The sequence below is a fragment of the Cynara cardunculus genome (assembly GCF_001531365.2).
Source record: "Cynara cardunculus var. scolymus isolate 2C chromosome LG 3, CcrdV1, whole genome shotgun sequence".
Classification (NCBI taxonomy): domain Eukaryota; kingdom Viridiplantae; phylum Streptophyta; class Magnoliopsida; order Asterales; family Asteraceae; genus Cynara; species Cynara cardunculus.
In genome coordinates this window covers 28532288-28541236 of record NC_037530.1, presented here as the reverse complement: position 1 = coordinate 28541236, position 8949 = coordinate 28532288, and the positions used below count along the sequence as shown (strand labels likewise).

Sequence of the window (8949 nt, the reverse complement as noted above, 5' to 3'; positions counted from 1 at the left end):
AAAATTATGTACTACAGATAAACCAAAAATTCATACAACTGTATCGGGAGTGAAGATGATACTTCCATGGATCGAGAAAAACCTGTAACAAGCAGCGGTTGAAGAAATGGGTTTCAGGTCTTTCTTGAACATGAAGACAAACCAAATCCCATCGAAATTAGGATTCTATGTGGTCGATATGCTTAATACCGAGGAAATGGAGCTACATCTTGGACATGAAATAATAAAATTAAGCACGAATTTGGTGCACAGATTCTTGGTACACCAATTGGTGGATCAGACATCTAGTTAATGCCCCCCATCTTTACCCGATATGGACATGAGGAAACAATGGAAGCACCAATATGATGGGAAAATGATCAGACCAACTGAAATGATGCAAAGGATTGAAAATACTTATGTGGATGACTTTAACTTCAGCATAAACTTTTTGACTTGTGTTTGCTATTACAATGGCAGATTGCAATACAGTAGGGTACTGCAATCTTGGATTCCTCAATTATATTAGAGAAGACACACAAATATAAAACATCAACTGGATTAAGTTTGTGTACGATTGTTTAAGAAAAAGTAAAGACAGTTAGAATAGGGATCAAACCAAAGACCATTTCAATGTGGGGCCTGTCACATTTCTAGCGGTAAATTCTTTTTGCATATTAAGCTACTATATTTGAAATGTCGTTTATTTTTAATATCTAATTTGTGCATACTGTGTAGCTACTGTATGTGGATTGGACTGATTGTAAGAGATTACAATTTGATAGGAAGCGACCATGCATATCTTCATGGAACCACAACCTTTTGCGAAGACGAGGGTATGCAGAGCTTGGTGATGAAGGCTTTGAGAATTGGCCATTGATTGGACCACCGCGGAATGAGCCATTGGTTATACCACCAACAAATGAACCTGACAACTGCAACATGATCATTTATAGATAGGAGTCCAGTTGCAAAACAAGGTCGAAAAAGAGAAGTTAAAGGTAACAATTATGAAGTAGCACATAGGTTCATAAAATTTATAGTTGGAAGCAAACATGTTCACATAATGATTTCTTAAATCAATTAGTGCAACATATTCACAGTAACAAACTCTTATTATCAGAAAAGTTCTACCAAATATGTTCACATAATGATTTACAAATTTGCAACAAACGTGCACATCTTTTTATTCCTAAAGTTCAACATATACAACATATCTTTAGAAAAACCTTTTCATATGTTGATTTATACTTTGCAGGAATCCAAAACCAAGATCGAGGAGAAGCTTAAGTGGATATTTGCAGCAAGCAAAAATGAGCGCACGAAACATGTTAGACGATGCATTGAATGATTATCTGGCGGACCTAGATTTAAGAGTGCTTAAAATGCAACTTCAAAACATGTTCAATAAGAAATCTGATGACATAGATTGTTGATCCTCTCTCTCATTGATTTGATGATAATCTCTTTTATCTTTCGAAGTATTAGTGTTTCTGTCTTTTCAGTTCCAGCGATCATCATTGAGTTTGTTCAGTGATCGCTAAATCACGCATTGTAATCCTACAACGACATCGATACTTCAAGAAGACAAAACTCACACCAAAGAACCGTCAGTGATTGTCGAAGACTGAAACTGAAGATTAGTGACCGGCGCGTTCGTGATCTGAAGTGGTATTCAGTGATTACAACCTGGTCAACATATGTGTGAAGACTACTGCACAAGCCTCAGTGAATGCTGAAGAGACCTCCAACGTTATTCCAGCATTTAACGATCAAATGAAGCTTGTCATGCACGATTGTTTTTGTCTTGTCCTTCCATACAGAAAGGACAAACTCATACCCTTTCAAGAGTATAGTACTGCACGGAGCCGACTAGTCGACTCTAGTTACCACCAACTCCACGAAAGGATGTCTGCTCATGAATAGACAAATATACTATTCACTATTACAAATGACAAACTTTCCTCTTAAAGCTTGATGCGTGTTCCAAACCTTCTGATTTGCATTTAACACAATGGGTATAAATAGCTAAGTGCTCTCTTCATGCAAGAGAGATCACACATCTATAAAAAAAACACATACAATTATCTTCAAGCAAGTTAGAATCTTTCTCAAGAATTCAAAAGTTCTTACTCAAGAAGAACGTCTTTCTATCTTTATCTTTTCGGCTAATCTTTTCTATTTTGCTAAGTATATTTGTTTGTAATCTTAAGATTGTTTTAGATAGGTTATCTTTATTTTTTCTATTTCCGCAAACAATATGCAAAAAAATATGTATTGATCATTCTTTATCAATATATAATTTTAAATTCGAAAGTTTTTTGTGTTTGTCCCCCCCCCCTTCTACAAATTGTTTGTCTAAAACTCGTGTAGACCTGGCTGGACCAACAAGTGTTATCAGAGCAATGTTTTCTTCTCGTCTTATTTAGTTGTTTATCTGCATTTTATTATCTCTTCTTAACTGGAAGTTAGTTCATTGTTTAGTCATTCGTCCACATTCAAGAGTAGGTCTGCAACTTGGAGAATATGGACATAAAGTACGAAGACGATGATTTGGATTTATTCTTTTAATCATCGATGTCCGATTCTTATAGTCACTTTCATGACACAATCATGTATAATGGTGACACACTTGTGTTGCATGATCTGATTACTGCTTTGGATTCGAAGGGGAAAATGAAACATATCACGAATGGTGATTCTGAAGCCAAAGATGAGAGTCTAGACTTGTTGGGGGGCTTTGCCCCCAACCACATTGCTCTCCATCCGCTCCTAGATATTGGTTCACTAGAGGAAGCTAGGAAATTACCAAGTTGTACTTGTTTGACATGCATTAATCAATTTGGTTGGGATTTGAATGAAATCTTGACCTGACATTGTGTAAAATCCGTATAGTAAGTGTAAATTTAAACCATAAAATCAAAACTGAATAAATGCCTAAATATAATAATCACCCAAATAGGAAAACTGTTAAACGTTTACATCACAATGGAATGGACGATAGTTAATTAACAACCTACTAATCTAGACTAGTGTAAAGTTCAGATTATAGACGTGTCATTGTCATCATCAAAGGATTTCTATCAAATCTTATCTCCAAGTCAACAAAAGCTATCAATCCCAAAAGTGCCTCAACCGGCATCCAACACTCTGCTCAAGTCTTCAAAACCCCACCGCCTAGAGATCTATACACGTCATTTGAGAAAACATGTTAGGCATGATGTCTACAGAGATCAAACAGTTTTATAAATAAAGTTTGAAATCATGAAACCGAAAATATAAAGCTTAAAACAAACAAAGAGGTCAAACAATTCCAACAATAGGAAAATACACGCAACAATACGTCTTGCAACGATGGCGGAGACCCGATTTCCATTGATCGTGGCAAAACACTTAGTAAGCCATGAATCTAGGTTTTTGAGCATCTATTATGAAATAGTGGTCATCGAGTTCAAGAATCCTCTAATTAACCAAGATATGTTCATTTCCTAGAATTAAATCATTACATATCACACGGTCATCAAGTTCAACCTCCCATATGGTATATAGCTTGATTCCTTTGGTAATTCAATATCCGTATGTAGCAATTTCATGGAACAACTAACCCATCTTAAACACATAAATCGACTTCTAAGTCTATGGATCAATTGCATTATAGTCCAAACATACCATCGTTTTAAAATAACTAACTATGATCAAACACACGGTCTCTATTACATAATATCATTATTAAGTAATTAAAACAAAGGTTCAAGCCACATGGCCTCAAATGCTAAACAAATTACATAAAAATATAAAAACATATTGAACTTATTATCATACACAGCATCTCCTTAAACTTATTATCATACACAACATGAACCAAATTCAACACGTGACTTTGTTACACAATGATCAAACTTGTAGTAACCAGACTATTTGACACACTCTGAAACCATAATTAAGATCAATCTTTGCAGTCCAATTTGGATCACGTTCCTGGCTCATATTGTAAGTGGGGATTTTGTGGTACTGAATGATGGATGGACGTGACATATCATGAACCAAAACAATACATGCTAGGGGATAAACGAGGGGATAGAAGGACCACAAGTGGGGTTGCTTTGTTGTTAGTCATTCCTGGGCTTTCACTCATATCAATGGGTTCATTAGATGGTTTTTGGAGCACAAACAGTTGTATCAAACTAGCTAGTGTTAAACCGACAGATCGGAGGGCAAGCAAAATGGCAGGGCATATTCTTCTACCACTACCAAACGGAAGCAATTCAAAATGTTTTCCCTTGACATCGATATCCTTGTGACTWGTCAAGAACCTTTCSGGYCGGAATTCCAAGGGATCTGACCAGATGTTTGGATCACGATGAAGTTTCCAWAGATTCACCAACAGACGAGTGCCTTTTGGGATGTTGTAGCCACCCACAATGCAGTCCTCCATGGACTCATGGGGAACCGAGAGAGGTCCARCTGGGTACAGACGCAATGTTTCTTTGATGATGGCATCAAGGTAGACCAAGTTCTTCAGGTCAGACTCCTCCACTAGTCTGTCCCTTCCGACATGCTCATCAATTTCATCATGGGCAATCTTTAATGCCTTTGGGTTGTTGAGCAGCAATGATAGGGCCCATGTCAAAGTCAAAGCTGTCGTGTCCAAGCCAGCTACAAAGAGTTGCTACGAAAACGAATTTACACCAAAATCACTTGGATTGTTAGGTTATTGTCAACATGCTAAAAAAGGAAGAAAACATTGAAAAGAATACCAGAAAATACTGTAAATCAAGATAGCTAGATTTTCCAAACAAGTTAAGTTGGTTCTGAGTTCAATGGAACATTAATATGTCTATAACTTGTAAGATATGCAGAATCACCAAATTAGGATATAACAGAGTTTAACTTACTTGACATGTGGCTTTGATAACTGTATCATGGTCAAAACCAGGGAAATCCTTTTCAGGAGCACCTTCAAGAATGGCAATAAGCACAGACATGAAAACTTGGCAGCCTTCACGTTGCTGTTCACGCACTCTTTTTGTTTTGTGCTCCTTTAACCATCCATCAAAGATGTTGTCGAAATCTTCAGCTGTCTTYTTCATATCTTTGATGTATCCACCCACATCCAAACACTTAAGATACGGGATAAAATCAGACACCACAAATGCCCCCATTAACTSGAAGAATTTCTTTACCACCTTCTGAAACCGAATCCCTTCTTCATCCTTAGGRGAAAACCTCTTTCCTGAAATAAGCCTAACTATAATGTTTACCATCAAGTTGCCAAACCATTGGCTCATTTCCACCTTCATGACCTTATCTGAATGTTCACCATCGTTGTTCTCTACCCAAGCATCAAATATGTGTTTGATGGATGCTCTAAGTTCTGAAACCCGAACATGTCCAAGCATCTCAATTTGTCGTTGAGAAAAAACCTCGAGCATCATTGTCTTGCGCACTTGTCGCCAATAATCCCCATAGGGAGTAAAACAGAATTATGCACCATAGTTATACGCCATCAGTTTTACTGCCTCTGATTTGGGTCGAGTTGCAAAAATCTTGTCGTTTGTCGTAAAACATTCTTTAGATGTCTCCCCATCACTCACCACCAAAACTTTGTGAATACCAAGCTTGATGGTGAAGATAGGGCCATACTTATCTGCCATATCACCTAAAACCGTGTGAGGTAGGCGAGATCCACCTAGAAGATGCAGGTGACCGATTATTGGCCATGCGCCCTTCGCTTGAGGTGGTTCTGTTTTCTTCCCTCTCTTAACCCACTTCCCCTTGACGACATGGATCAGGAAAGCTACTAAAATAACGGAAAATGTGGTTGCTACAATTGTTGGTAACCAGAGATGGAACTCCATGACTTCTTTTTTTCAGAAAGAACAATGTGTGTATGGGTGAGAGAGGTAGAGTCGTAAATGATATAAATGGTTCATTATTGTTTTATAATTACATATTTTGTCCCTATGATCTATATGTTCTAATGTATCTAGTCCTCTTGATTAACCTACTTAACAGAAAAGAGTTAGGAGTTAGAGGCAAAGACCCAATGTATTAAAAAAAATATGATTATAAACCTTACATTTTCAAACAAAGGGATGGCTATAAATTTGGTATGTTAACACATGGAAAGCTATATTCTTGGGTCTGTAAACATAGTGTTTACATCTTTTCTTATAAAAAAGACCAAGGAATCAAACACAGGATCAAACATAGGGAAGACAAATCAAAATCAACAAGAAAAGACATCCAACTTCCATTTCTCAATGAGATTTCAAGCCCAGATGTGTTATTAAATTTAAAACATATATGATTTGTTGGTCTGCTTATTCTCCATTACCCACCAATTTCCTCCCATTTTTTTTTCATTTGCTTGGAACTCTGTGCATGGTAGGTGGTGATTTAGGGGCTGTTCTGCAGTTCCTGAATGGTTTGGTGCAGAATGGTTAAGTGGTCAGAATGGTTAAGAGGGTTAGAATGATTAAGTGCTGAATGAAATAATGTTGTTCGGTAACTGTTCTCTGAATGACAACAAATTACCATTTTAACCCTCTGAATGATTTAATACTGAATGAAATAGAGCTGTTTGGCAGATATCTGAATAAAACAATTATTTTGCAAATATAACTACAGATTTTATATTAATCCAAACAAACGTAGCATTATGTTCAAAACAAGATTTTATATTAGTCCAAACAAAAACATAACAATCAAATTCCAATATAATAGTTTTTGAACAATTCTTAATTTGACGGATTTAACATTAACTGATTCGCAACCTGATCACGTAAATTAGCCATATATTGATTGTTTTGAGTGCCAAAAGGCATTCCATCCATGTCATCTTCATCGCCTCCCTCGATTTCTTCTTGTCCATCGGCAATAAACATGGGGTCGTTGTCGTAATCCATAAACAAACGTGAAAAACATATTAAAATCACAAATACCTAAAATATTTTGATAACATTCACCTCTTCTTCTACCTCTATAACGAGCTTGTTGATCAACAGGCACGACTGCATGTACGAGAGTTCCATCTAATGCACCCATTGCCCCCTTTATTTAGAAATACAAATTAATAAAAAAAAATATAACAGGCTTGTTGCTTTTACATAATATAATAAAAAAACTTACGGGAAAAATTTGTCTAAGGTTTCTTTGACGTTCTGATATGTTTTGCGTTTCCTCAGAGGATGTCGGCCGTATAACTTCTTTTGCAAATTTCATCGTAGCTCGTAACACTTCACGAAAGTTTCTATGAATAGTCTCCATAGAATGTTGAAATCTCCGTTTAACCATTCTAAAGCGTTCATTATGGCCAATAATTGTCAAAAATATAGTCATCTTCTCCTCGACGGTGACATTCCTACTATCTTGCAACCAATTTTTTTGTTTAAAATGGTTGCATAATAGTATATACACGTCCCGAGAAAGCCGCATCAATTCAACGCATTGTGTATTCGATCCGCCTAACAATTCTAACGTATATGCATGTCCTGTTAAGGCGGAAGTGTTATCTCTTATTCGTTCTATTGTTGATGATATTTCTATATTTCCAATACCAATAGATGATCATAACTAGCAAAAGTTCTTCCTCAAAATCTATGTATTACCTTGAAAATAACATATATTGCAAAAACATGAGAAACACATATATCAAGCAAGTTGACCACATAAGTATACCATTCATAACATGTTCCAATCCAAAAATAAACATACCATTCTTAACATGTTCCAATCCTAAAATAAACCTAACATGTTCTGTGATAACCAGATCCTGGTTATTACCCAAGGTATTTAATACGTGATTATTTGATTAAATGATTACGTGATAGCATGATATGTTTGATACATGCTRGTATGCRAAATTGTGCAATTATGTGGATGTAGGAAAATATATTTCTATATATATGTGTGTGCATGAGTGTGCAGGTGAGTATATAAAAATCATGTGCATATTATATGCATATAATATGTGGTTATGTGTATGTATGCATGTATGTGTTAGTAAATATATGCATAGGTGTGTTTGAGGGTTTAATATGCATGCACGTGGCTATGAGAGTTAGCCGACTTCCCATTTTGGGAAGCTATAAAAAGAGGTTTAACCTCTCATTTGGTTTTTCCTGCCATTTTGAAAATTTGAGAGGTTTTGAGAGGAGTATTGTCCAATTGCTATAAGGAAAAGATTTCAAGCTGATTTGCAAGTGTCAAAGTTTCAAAAGAGTTGATTTCTAGCATCTTGGTGTCAAAAGCTTTAGAAGGTGAGTGGTTTCTAAACCTTTTTGWATAAAGATTCTACTGGTTTTAGTTGCATATTTGTATTGTTAATATTTGGAAAGAAACCATGAATTTTTATTGCTTAAGTGTTATCCGGACAAAGAGTGACCGGATAGGCATTTAAACCGGACAAGCCTTAGGCGGTTTGTTGTCCGGATTGTCTTAAATCGGACAAGCCTTGAAAGGTTTATTGTCCGGACTGTTTTAAACCGGACAAACTTTAAACGGTTTAGTGACCGGATTAGTTTAAACCGAACAAACCTTGAGCGGTTTGTTGACCGGAGATTGGTAAACCGGTTGAGTGGTGAGCGGTTTAGTCTTAAACCGGGCAAGTCTTGAACGGTTTGTTGTCYGGATTTGTTATCCGTTCAACATGAATTATATTCTAAGTGTTAAACCGTTCAATGAACGTGTGAGGTGTTGACCGGACTTGATATCCGGACAAAGTGGACTTTAGTCCAAGTGTTTTAATCCGGATGGTTGTTGACCGGACTTGTTGACCAGATTTGTGAGGATGTCTTGAGTTTTAAAAGAAATTATTATTTTTATCATAAAAAGGAAGTTTTGAKTTAAATGTTTTCAAACCGATAATAATTCCAATGACTGCGGTCTATTTGGAATTATCTTACAAAAGTTTTGATGAAGTGATAAGGGTGGCATATCAAGGAGAGGTGTCCATTTGTTATAAGGGTG

General features: G+C 36.3%; 1 pseudogene; it reads right to left on the bottom strand.

Moving 5' to 3' along the window:
* Positions 1–3776: 3776 nt before the first annotated feature.
* On the bottom strand, positions 3777–5863 carry LOC112510002 (annotated as a pseudogene).
* Between the last annotated feature and the right edge of the window lie 3086 nt (positions 5864–8949).